Genomic DNA, 12,499 nt, shown 5'->3' with positions numbered 1-12,499 from the left:
GGTGGGGTGGGGAGGTAGTTGTTATTTTTAAATAAACCAACTGCTTGCTGTTCTTTTCCTCAGAAAGTTAGAGAGCTGAATGCAACACAGCAGAATGCTCGTTTTCTCTTGCCTTTTGAATTACCTTCCGCTAGTAGGCCTGCAGCCCAAGAACTGTCAGATGCTAGGAATCTAGCCTATAATTTGAATTTAGTGTTCGAAACCCTATATTAAGGTAAAAGGAACTACAAATATGTCTACCAAAAACTACTTCCATTTCACTGCTCAGTATTTATTGTCTCTTCTCATGTGATCCTGCCCCCGAACAGCTGTGCTTCATTTTCGCTGATGTGCACACTTACTCCAAATTATTTCCACTGATGTCGGCCAGGCCTGACAAGCCAAGCCTTATGTTTATAGCACTGGGATAGAATCCAAGAAAATATTAGAAAGATGTGGCTACTCCTGCAGGTACAGGGCAAGGTGCGGAGGTTCCCGTTGGTAGAAACAGTTCATCAAGGTGTTCTCCCCCATATCACAGAATGCTCTTAGATCAATTCTGATGCTTCAGAGCTGCCTGTAACAATATTTAGGACACGTTTTAGAAAGTAGAAAAACACAAAATTAAGAATTTGTTTTAAGAGAGTCTTTCTCAAACCCTTAAAAAAGGAGATGTACTAGGTGAGGTCTTCATATGTAGTGATAATGTCAAAAGAACAGCTTGTAAAGGGAATGACTCATGACGCCTCTTTGTGCTTTGGGAAACTCAACATATTAACTAAGAGGGTGACACAGTTTAAAAATCATGCATTTCTAAATCTTTTATTTATATTTGTTTGGCCTTCACTGGAATAAAGTTGATGGGAGCAAGGTAGTCATATGACAGATCAGTTTTCAGAAATATGTAACCACATAAAGGGACAGCAAGAACAAATCAGCAGGCAAATGTATTATTTTTTGTTTTTTTATTGTTGCTATTGGTTTTGGTTTTTTAGTCTTAAAATTTCCAAAAACTCAGTATTTTAACCTTTATGCTCTTCAGCAGCTTTTGGTTAGAAGTACTTCCTTTTCTTTTCTTCTAGTTCAACTATTTATGATAAAATGTTATGGACTTTTAAATATTGTGAAGGCATAGTATAGTGTCTAGGATGACAGATTCATTACCTTCTTTTCCCCTTAAGGGTGCCCAGTAAGAATTTGAAGACATATCGGTACTGATAGCTTACCCTGAGGTCTATGTATTCTACCAAAAATACTGAAAAAATGGAATGCTGGCCTGCTGCTGGCTCTCAGCCACAGCCTGGATAATACCAGCCTGTTGTTTCCAAGGATAAGATAAAAAAAAAAAAATCACTCTGTAAAGAAAGAAGAAAGCAATGAAGAGATTTTATCCTCAGTATGTTGTAGATAAACCTCCTGGAGAAATGATGTAGTGATAATGAAAACATGAAGGTACCTTCAGTAGTAGTAGTAGCTCAGCTTTTTATTTCCTCCTTTCTTGGAAAAGGCAATACTTTTTTCAAATGTGAATATAAAAAAGATTTTCCTTTTATCCTATCACTCTGTACTTTAATCAGAAGATTAATATTTAATTAATTCCACTGAAATCTCAGGGGAGAAATTAGAATATGTTGCAGTAATTTGTGTATTCACCTCCTAGCAGTGTTGGAGGAACAGAGCTGGTTAACCTGATGTTTGGTACTGCCTCCACTAAAATAATCCACACATAAATCTTTTCTGTAACTCTAGCCAGCAGAACTTAAACCCAGTTGTTGCCTTCCACTGTAAACACTGTGTTTCAGCCACGTATAAGAGATATAACAACCATCTGTAATAAATTTGTGGAACTTATATCTCCAAGTCATGATAGATAGTAAATATAAAAGTATGTCTGGGGTGGCTCCATAGTGTAGCGGTTAGCACGTCTGCTTTACACGCAGAAGGTTCTGGGTTTGCACCCCAGGTGGAACCACAGACCATACCCTGGGTGTGCCAGGCCCCCTAAGTGCATTGGGGGTGCCCGGCCCCGGGGGTGCCTGGCCCCAGGTGCACGCCCTGAGCGTATGAGAGGAGACGCCCCACCTTCAGAGATCCATTTCTTAAAGGGAAACAGCAACATCCATAGGTCAGGTGGAAGTAGGGTGGGGGAGAATTAAAGTGGGGGGGAAAAATATGTCAAGGATTTTGTAAGATAAAATTTGGAATGAAAGCTCATGAACTCTGGACTGCCTGTTGGAAGACTTGACTTCTAGTCTTTATTTATCATTGGACATGCTTGAGCATGATTCATTTATTCACCTATATAATGAGACTAGAGTATCTATGACTTCCAAAAAAAACTTTTTAGTAATGTCATTCCGTTTTGAAATAAATCTCACCTATAATCCTGAAACCCCAAATCCCACCTGCTTGAATTCCCCACCCCACGCCCCCAAGCAACATAGCCCTCTTGTCGCTCTAAGAAATAGTATAACTTCAAGAAACATAGTATGAGAACTATAAATGGAGGATGTATCATGTTCATCAACCAGAAGACTCAAATGTTGTGAAGTGGCCAAAATTGATCTCCAGATTTAACCTGTTGAGAGAAAGAAAAGATAAGGCAACAACTATAAGAAAGGTCCTGGCTGAAAATCTAAAATAAAGAACAACCGTGTTATGTATCATATTGGTGAGGATCAATTCAGACTTTTTCTTTTAGCCTGAGAAGAATATGAGGACAATAGGAGGAGAAATCAGGGACTTAAAAATCTGGATTTTGAAGGAAGCTCCCATGTTTCCTTAATGAATATCAAGTTGATGTCACCTTCTAGTAGTTAGTTGTTGATAAGTTAGTTGCATTGAAGCCTAAAAGACAAAAGAGAAGGTCTGATATGCAGTGTGCCAGACCGACAGTGAGAAATGAATGATGAAATTAAGGAACAGTATTGAGAGACAACTTGAGGTTTAAAGTTGCTACCTTCTTCAATGGATGACTGTCAATCAGGGTCCAGTCTGGAGTTAGAAACCACACTGTAATTTAAACCAGAACGATTTAATATAGAGAGTTATTAACTATTTATAAGAGATTTGCTGTTAAGAAGGTATAAAAGAGAATTCTAAAGAATATCCTAAGGCTGTCAGATAGAACTCAAGGAAAGAACAAACTTCGAAAGGGTCTCTTTCCCCAAGTTTGGGGATTCAGACCTCAGTGGAAAAGGTGTGGCTGCAGCCTACTGGAGGGCAGAGAAGCTCACTGGGTGCCCTGCGCAGAGCTGGTCCATAGCTAGAGAACAGAAGCTGATAGCATGGGACTTCTAACCAAGACCAGTGAGCCCTCCCCTGGGGTGCCAGTGGACCTAGGCTGGTGAGCAGGGCATTGCAAGCAGGAAAATCTTTCCTGGTTCTGGCATGCAGGCAGGAAACTTCCGGCTGGGGCTGGAAAGCTAGAAGGTGAGTGCCACGGCGTGGCATGGCTTGTGCACTCTGGGGTTCTGGTGCCACTGGATCAAGCTAAGGTCCTTCCTCCTCCAAGGTCTCTCCAGCACCATCTACTGACAAAACTTAACATCGTACCAGCTGGCAAGGGAGAAATAGTCCAGTATCACAAGTAGACAATGGAAGGTACATTTGGAGCTGAGTGGCATAGCATTGATAAAGGAAATATTTCTGAATTTCTGCCCTGGGTACTCATTAACAGTTTCAGGGACTTTATTTCCTTTTAAGTCATACATGAATACGTATTTTATCATTAAATGGTACTTTTATGAGTAAATAAAGGAGAAAAGCATCTTACACATTGTGCGTCAAAGGAAGAGCCAGATTATGACTCCAGTCCCGTTAGAACTTAGAACTCGTGGTCAGGGAGCCTAAGCAGTTTAAAACTGCTACACTTGGATAAAATGACACATTTTGGCAGAATTTTGAAGTTTACAATTTCACATTCCAGGGTGTGGCCACTGTACCATTTTGACACAGAATTAGCATCTATAATTAATGTTATGTAAAACGAAGGCCTGTGAGGCAGAGCCCTAGGAGACGGTTCCTTGTGAGGCAAATAGTATTTTTAGGATCAAACCGGATTTTTCTTTTAGGGTCCACATGGAACTAAACAGATGGCGATGTGGGCGGTTGTGGTTTGAGATCTGAAGCAGTTCGTAAAGACACTCAGTCTTGTCCTCGTCCCGCCCTGGGGACGGTGATGGCTACAGGCTGGTTCAGGCGACTCTGCTGCAAGGTGGTATCAGGCATCCCTGTAGGCGGACACTTGCTGAATCCTGCAGGCTGGCAGCGCCCTAGACTAGATTGCAGGGCAGCTGGGAACTCAGACTGCTGGCACTGTTCGGAATTAGCATAGCCATGCCTATTTTAATCTGAAAAAGAACTTGGAAATTTTTTCACCACAGCTCTCTTTAGTTCTTAAAGGTGTATAACTTAATGTTGAAACTCCTTTTCCCCATAGATCCCCTCTTTTTATTTAATAGACCATTCTGTCTGCTACCTCGGCTGCATTTAACCATAAATAGGAAGGAGGGAGAAAGTCATTTAACGTGCTCATTTTTTTCCTTCAGAAAAATATCATGCATTCTCCTGTATACAACACCTGTATTACCAAATTTATTTCCTTAATTTGATTACATCCATTGTTCTTACCTTTTGTTCTCTGTATCAATATCTTTTTCCATTTATTTTAAATGTATTTGATCTTGTTGTCTTTTTTGATTTATTAAATTGAAAAGGACTCCAAATTCTACTCTGCTATGGAAGTATGTAAATGTAAAAGTTAAAATTCTCTCCAGCCTATGCAGTCATTCAGATAAATAGTACGTGTTTGTGAGTGATGTGTTTTATCAAAAAATGTTACAAACATTGTTTTCAACTCGCCCCGTTTCGTTTTCACCGCTGCATGATAATCCGCTCTACGGCTGTGTTCTTCCCAGTTTTGTCCTATCGTGGAAGGGAGAGCCTGCCGTGGTAGCATCCTGGTTTAGACCCACGGCGTAATGCCTCATAGGTTATCTCTGCAGAAACGATTCCTATGAGAAGCCTGTTGGGTACACTTTTTTGAACATTTGTATAGATTTTGATAAACCATCCTCCAAAAACATTGGCTCAGTTTATGTTCCTGTCAGCAAAAATGCAGCTGTGACGCCAGCCATCACCGATTCCCACCTAGAAACTGCCCTGTCTCCCGCCTGGACTGGTTGGCACTTGAGCCAACCTCAGTGTTCAGCCCATGATTTGCTTTCCTGAGACAGAATCGTAGAGGAGGAAAAATAGTTTTCCCTCTACCCTTCTGATTTCTCGGCTGAGACCCTTGTAATGAAAGACAGATTAATAAGAGAAAAACAAAAGTTCATTCACATGTATACCTCGTGAATAAGTGGGAGACACCCAGGGAAAAATGAGTAACTTCCGCAACATGGCTTAGAATTCAGACTTGAATACCTTCTTAATTAGGAAAGGAGAGAGGAAATGTAGGCCTCTTGGAGGAGAGTAAATGATTTTGGGGAAAGATGAATGGACCCTTAGAAGAACAGGTGAGAGAGGTATGATAGTTTGACAGAGTTTGAGTGTGGGGTCAACTTCTAGTCTCCTCTCCTGTGGTAAGAGTCAATCTTCCCTGGTAGATAGAACTTCTTCTCACAGAGAGGGATGAATGACATTTGAGCTGCTTTTGGAGGATCTATCTTTAGGCAGATAAAGGCAATTCAGAGAAAACCTCTCCCTGATTTTACTGTTTTTCAAGTACCTAGAGCCCAAAATAATCAAATATCAAAGCGGCATATGTGAGGGTGACATGTTCTGCTACTCTTCAGAATAAACCCAACATAGGCTTGTTTCCTATCTTAAATGATTTGCCATGGTAGCATTATTCCCTGGAGACTGTATTCAGACCAGATCTTCGTGGGAGTTATCGTTGCATATGCTGTGCTTGTAGTAGGGTCTGGGTCATACCACCAAATTAATCAGGATTGGTTTTCTTCATCCTGTGGAATGGGAGGTAAAGTTATGATAGTTTTTTTTTTCTAAACAGTATACATTTCCAGACAGAATACTGCTAGACACATTTATAAAATGTATAACAATCAGATAACTGTTACCAGTAATTGGCAGTCAAACAAATCCGCCACAGTTACAACCACCCACCACAGGAGCAAAATAAATTTGTTATTTTTCCTTTTTCCTCAGATGAATAGAAGCCTCAGATTCATTTCAGCTGGGTAGAACGAAAAAGCCTTTAAGCTAGCAGCTGTCAATAAACTTCTTTTTGTCCTCATAAAGACAATATAACATCAAAAGCAGTGAAAACAGTAGGGAGGGAAAAAAACCGAACAGCTACTTTATTTTCATTTTTACATATGTCCTAATTTTTGTCCATCAGTCAGTATTTTTATGTGGTTAAAATTCTTTTATGTATATAATTTTATATTCTGTTTTTCCACTTTAAACATGATGTTTATTAGATATTTTAAGTAATTGCTGCAGGCTTTGTGGTCGTGGTGTGCTGGTAAAGATGGTGGCAGCCTCCGCAGAAAAGACAGTGCCACTTTAAGTGTCCTATTACTAGACTAGGATTGCTCTTTCTGGGCACACCAGAGGTTTACAGAGAATTTGGGAACACAAGCTTGGCTAGGGAAAAGGCCAGAAAATAGGGATGGTGGCAGCAGCAATTTATTGTAGTGATTCCACTCAGGATTTTGCTGTGTGGCACATCACAAAGCTCTGCTTATGCAAGGAGAAGCCAGCTAGTGGCCTGAAATTGTGAATTTAGAGTGGCTGGAGGGATAATCAGAGTAATCAAGGGCGAGGGAAAGACAGGCAGGTGAGGAAAACGAACAAACAGCTACCTAAACAAGCATCACAGCTTTTGATTCAAAAAGGCCAAAATGTAACCTTCTCAAATTTCAACTACATTTGAGGTCATTCTTTGAAGTTTCTTGTGTGTTGTTAGTTGTTACTTTTTCTCCTTCCTTCCTTCCTTCTTCCCTTGTATTTTCATTTTTATCTTCTGATGCCTAATTGGCAGTAATTTTTTTTTTTTTTCAAAAAACTTAAAATCATAATCTCAAAGGGACTGGAACATATCAACGTGACTAACGGAGAATTTGTGATTTGAAAAAGCATGTTCAGTTACCTTTTCTTTGTTCCTGTCAGAATACTTAATTACTTCTGAAATTTTAAGTAACATTTATGGAAGGATGAGTATTTTATATTTAAAAGAGGATATTGACTTAACTGAAGTTGTAGAAACAGAACACTAGAACAAGTGTTTGTACTTGCATTGTATGCTAATTTTTCATATTTTAAAGATGACTGTGTCTCTTTTAAAAATTTAATTGTTTTTGAAGTGTAATTGACATACAATGTTTAAAGTGCACTGAGATCAACAAATGTAGGTCCACATTCTTGGTGAAAGATGGAAAGCACAGAATTTTTTTTTTTTTTTTTTTTTGGCCTTTAACCTGGCTCTTAATAAAGATCGTACACATCATTTGTCTTAATTAGGTTCCCCTAAAAGTAAAGTCTAAGACAAGGGCTTGGATACAGACGGTTTAATTGGGAGATGGCCTAGGGAATAGGAGGGGCGGAACAGGAAGAGTAAAAGAGGACAGGAGAAAGGAAAACAAAATTGAGATGTGTTATTAAAATTACCATATGATCTCATTTATATGTGGAATCTAAAGAGCAACATAAATGAACTAACGAAACAGAAACAGACTCATAGATACAGAGAACCAACTGATGGTTGCCAGATGGGAGGGTGTTGTGGGGTTGGGTGAAAAAAAGGGAAAGGGATTGAGAAGTACAAATTGGTAGTTATGAAATAGTCATGGGGATGTAAAGTACAGCATAGGGAAAATAGTGATATTGTAATAACTATGTATAGTGCCAGGTACGTACTAAGCTAACTCGGGAGATAACTTCATAAATTATATAAATGTCTAATCACTATGCCGTATACGTGAAACTAATATAAAATAATATTGAACATCAGCCATAATTGAAAAAAATAAAGATTACTGTGGACAAAATAAAGGTGTACAATATAAGTTTTGCCATGAAACCATCTCCACAATCAAGATAGCGAACATATCCATCATCCCTGAAAGTTTCTTCGTACATCCTTGTACTTCCTCTAGCCCTTCCCTCTTTTTCCCCTCCATCTCCAGGCAACTACTGATCTGCTTTCTCTCACTATAGATTAGTTTGCATTTCTTAAATTTCGTATACATGGAAATATAGGGTATGTACTTTTTTTCTTTTGGGGGGGCAGGGCTGTGGTGTTTTTCAGTGAGCATAACTAGATTCATCTACGTTGTTGTTAGTGTCAGTAGTTCATTGTGTTTTATTGCTGAATGTTATTGTGTGGATATACTACAATCTGTTTATCCATTCACTTGTTAAGATTTTGGCTTGGTATCTAATTTCGTTGTTTCTATTTATTACAAATAAAGCTTCTGTGAATAAATCTTTATATGGACAATGTTTCCTTTTCCCTTGGGTAAATATCTAGGATTTGAAAGTCTGGATCATATGATGGGTGTATGTTTAAAACAAAAAACTTGCCAATCTGTTTTCCAAAGTTGTACCATAATATTATAGCGGGTCCCAACCTTTTTGGCACCAAGGTCTGGTGCTCCTATGAGAGTCTAATGCCTGATGATCTGATCTGAGGTGGAGCTGACATCCATATGTCTTCTTTGGTGAAGTGTCTGTTCCAATCTTTCGCTTACTTTTTATTTTTTTTTTTTTTTTTTTTTTTAATGATCATTGAGTTTTGAGAGCTTTTAAAATATATTTTGGATAGAGAACTTTATCAGATATGTGATTTTCAAATATTTTCTCTTATTATTTAACTTATCTTTTCATTCTCTTAACAGTTTCTTTTGAAAACAGAAGTACATAATTTTTATGAAGTCCAAAGAAATCTTGGTCTATCCTATGGTCACAAAGATATTCTTCTATGTTTTCTTCTAGAAGTTTTATAGCTTTAGGTTTTCTATTTAGGTCTCTGGTCCATTTTTAGTTGATTTTTGAATGTGATTCCAGAGATAGATCAAAGTTCTTTATATAGCTGTCCAATTGTTCCAGTACCATTTGTGGAAAAGAAAAAGCCAAAGGAAAAGACTATTTTTTCTCCACTGAATTGCCTTTGCGATTTTAATGAAAATCAGTTGATCACATATGTGTAATTATTACTAGACTGTTCCATCTTGATGCCAGTACCATACTGTCTTGATGACTAACTTCGTAAGTCTTGAAGTCAGGTTTTCTAAGTCCTTCAACTGTGGTGTTTTAATTTTTTTTCATAGTTGATTGGCTGGGCTAGATCCTTTATGTTTCCATATGAGTTTTCATATCTGCTTGTTGGTTTTTACTGAAAGCTTGCTGAGTGTTTGAATGGGATTATATCGAATTTGTAGATCAGTTTGGAGATAATTGGCATTTTTAGTAATCTTGAGTCGTCTACTCTATAAACATAGTACATTTCTACCTTTACGTAGATCTTTAATTTCTGTCAGCAATATTTCATAGTTGGAAATGTACAGGTCTTTCACATCTTTTGACAGATTTATAACTCTTTAGTATTTGTATGCTATCGTGAATGGTACTTTTATTTAAAATTCCCACTCTTCATTTCTAGCATATAAAAATACAGTTGGTTTTTGCATATTGATCTTGTTTCTTGCAATATTGTTAAAATCAGCTTATTCTGGTTGCTTTTTTTGTAGATTCCATAGATTTTCTATGTAAACGATCATAATATCTCTGAATAGATAGTTTTTCTTCTTCCTTTCCAACATGTACTTTTTTAAAAAGTTAATTAATTTATTTTTACGGTGACGTTGGATAACGAAATCCAGTAAGTTTCGGGTATACAATTTAACAGTAAGGAGTATATGTATTGCATTGTGTATTCACCTCCATGTACATTGTAAATTTCTTTTTCTTGATCTCTTGTGCTGGCTAGAACCTCCAGTACAATATTGAGTAGTAGTGGTAAGAGTGTACATCTTTGTCTTGTTCTCGATCTTTGGAGAAAGGATGCAGTCTTTGACTATTTAAAATGATTGTAGCTTTAGGCTTTTTGCAGATGTCCTTTATCAGGTTAAGGAGGTTTTCTTTCTATTCCAGTTCGGTGAGAGTTTTTATTAGGAATGGATGTCGAATCTTGTCAAATGTGTTTTCTCATCTGTTGAGGTGATCATATCATCTTGCATCATCTTAAACAAAAAATATGCTGTTATCTGTGTTCCTTGCTATATACTATCTTTTTCTCTGGTTGCTTTTGAATATGGTCTTCATCACTAGTTTTAAATTATTTGATTATTATGTGGTTTTTGCTGTACTTTTATGCTTAGGATTCATTAAACTTTTTGAACATCAGTTTATAATTTTCATCAAATTAGGAAAAATTTTGGTATTGTTTTTAAATATACTTTATTCTACCTCCCCCTCTCACTCTTCTTTAGGAATTACAGTTACATGTCTGTTTGGCCACTTGATGCACTGCTTGTCCAATGACTCACTGATACTCTTGACTTTTCTTCTATCTTTTCCCCCACATTTCAGTTTGGAGCATTTCTGTTGCTCCGTCTTCAAGTTTATTCACCTTTTCTTCTTCAATGTCTAATAAGTCATTAATTTCATCCATTGTATTTTTTTTTTTTTTTTTTTATCTCACATACTGTAGGTTTTATCTGTAGGCATTTGTTTTTTATCTCTTCCATATTTTTCCTTTTCTGCAAAATCTGCTATTTGTCATTTCTGGGTCAGTTTGCTTTTTTGATTGGTTTTTCTCCTCATTAAAAACTGTACATTTCCTTCTTTTTTTATATATGCCTGGTAATTATTTCGTTCAATGCCATACATTGTGAATTTTTTCTTTCCCAGTTCTGTATATTTTTGTATTCCAAAAAAAAATTTTTTCATCTTGTTCTGTGACATGGTCAAGTTACTGGAAACAGTTTTACCCTTTCAAGTCTTGCTTTTAGTCTTTGATAGGCAGCACCCAAACTGTGGGTGTGGCCTAGGATGAATTTTTCTCTACTACTGAAGCAAGATCTTTCTTAATACTCTAAACAAGGTTCTGTGAGTTAAGAGATTTTCCACTCTGACTATTGGGAATATGTACAATTATCAGCCTTGTGTGAGTCCCAGGCACTGTTTCCTCTAATTGTTTGAGTGGTTCTTTCCCTAGCATTGGGTACTTTCTTTAACTTTATGCACTAATCAGTACTTAGCTGAATCATCAGTTAAGATCTTCAGAGTGTTACCTCCATACTGATTTCTTCTTTCTGATAGTCTACTCTGCAAATTCTAGCAGCCTTTGCTTCCCTGGATTTTCAGCTGTGTATCTCCAACTGAATGAAGGTTACTAAGCTCTCCTTGGTTTTCCCCTCTCTGTGTTGTCACCTAGGAATTTTCTTCAGGCAGTAAAAGTAGAGCAATCATAGAGCTCACCTTGTTTGTTTCCTGTCCTTCATTGCTTGATATTGAAATACTTGAGAGCCATTATTTCGTATATTTTCTCTGATGTTTTAGTTGTTTCAGGCAGCGGGGTACGTTCAGTCCCTATTACTTGATCTTTGTTGGAAGTTGTGATTGTTGCCTCGTGGCCCATAGCATTTAGCACACTGCTAAGTACTTAGTAAGTTTCCTCAAAGAGTGACTGTAAAGAGTCACTTACGTAGGTCCACCTACAGATAACTGGGTGGTATGTTACTGAAAGAAAAATGCATAACTTATTGAGAGGATGTGACAGTAAATAAGAAATGTCAGACAACAGAGCATTTCTGAGCAGAGCTTTTCTGGGCTTTCCTGGATTACTCCACACCCTGGCTAGTTTCCCAGGGAACCAGTGCATCTGAATTTTACCTTCTTCCAGCACAGCAAAATAGTGGAATTAACATGAGTATGAGGTAATTCATTACCTAACCTGATTGATCCAGGCCAGCAGGAGAGACATTAAGTTATCACAACCCCAGATGGTCCCAGATACATGCTCTGGTGTGCATAGTTCTTCTTTTGTTCCCTTCCTTTTCCTCTTCCCAGGTTCCTGTCCCAGAATCTTTCTCGGGGAGGGCTTCTGATTTGTTCTTCACTGAGGGACAGTTGCCCCCACGTCAGCTACTGTTAAAATAATCTATTTTTCACCGTCTTCCTACTTTAAGTTCTACTTTCTGGCAATAGATTGTTCTTTGTGTATGTCCACTTGCTTCTACCAATTATTATAATTTTGTAACTTATTTTTTCAGCTAAAGCCTCTCAAAATTTTATAAACTCAGAAACTTAGGATTTAAAGAAAGACATCATCAGAGGAAACTGCCAGGTTATTTTCCACGTGGGGCCTTTTTTTCTTTTTTCTTTTTTTTAAATGTCACTGTGGCATTGAGAATATTTGAGCTTCTGTTATTTATAAATAACCCCAATCTGGTTGAAACCTAGGCTCTTATACTATTAATTCACCAGTGTTTTTAAAGAAAGATCTTTCTATAGACCACACAGTCTCATTATCCTTGTATTTTTCTATTCC

General features: G+C 37.6%; 1 protein-coding gene and 1 long non-coding RNA gene across 3 annotated transcripts in view; both read left to right on the top strand.

The window, feature by feature from the left end:
* The window catches only part of LOC111742738, a 4,493-nt gene extending 3,121 nt beyond the window's left edge, over nucleotides 1–1,372 (top strand). The window contains exon 2 of the long non-coding RNA XR_002781446.1: nucleotides 15–1,372. This is a non-coding gene — a long non-coding RNA (uncharacterized LOC111742738). The remainder of the gene's footprint in view (nucleotides 1–14) is intronic.
* Nucleotides 1–12,499, top strand: part of CDK14 (cyclin dependent kinase 14) — a 546,209-nt gene that overhangs the window by 360,531 nt on the left and 173,179 nt on the right. The window lies entirely within an intron of this gene.

Source organism: Pteropus vampyrus, unplaced genomic scaffold, assembly GCF_000151845.1.
Source record: "Pteropus vampyrus isolate Shadow unplaced genomic scaffold, Pvam_2.0 Scaffold4, whole genome shotgun sequence".
Taxonomy (NCBI): Eukaryota; Metazoa; Chordata; class Mammalia; order Chiroptera; family Pteropodidae; genus Pteropus; species Pteropus vampyrus.
The sequence above is the reverse complement of the archived record's forward strand: the minus strand, read 5'-3'. Positions and strand labels throughout refer to the sequence as shown.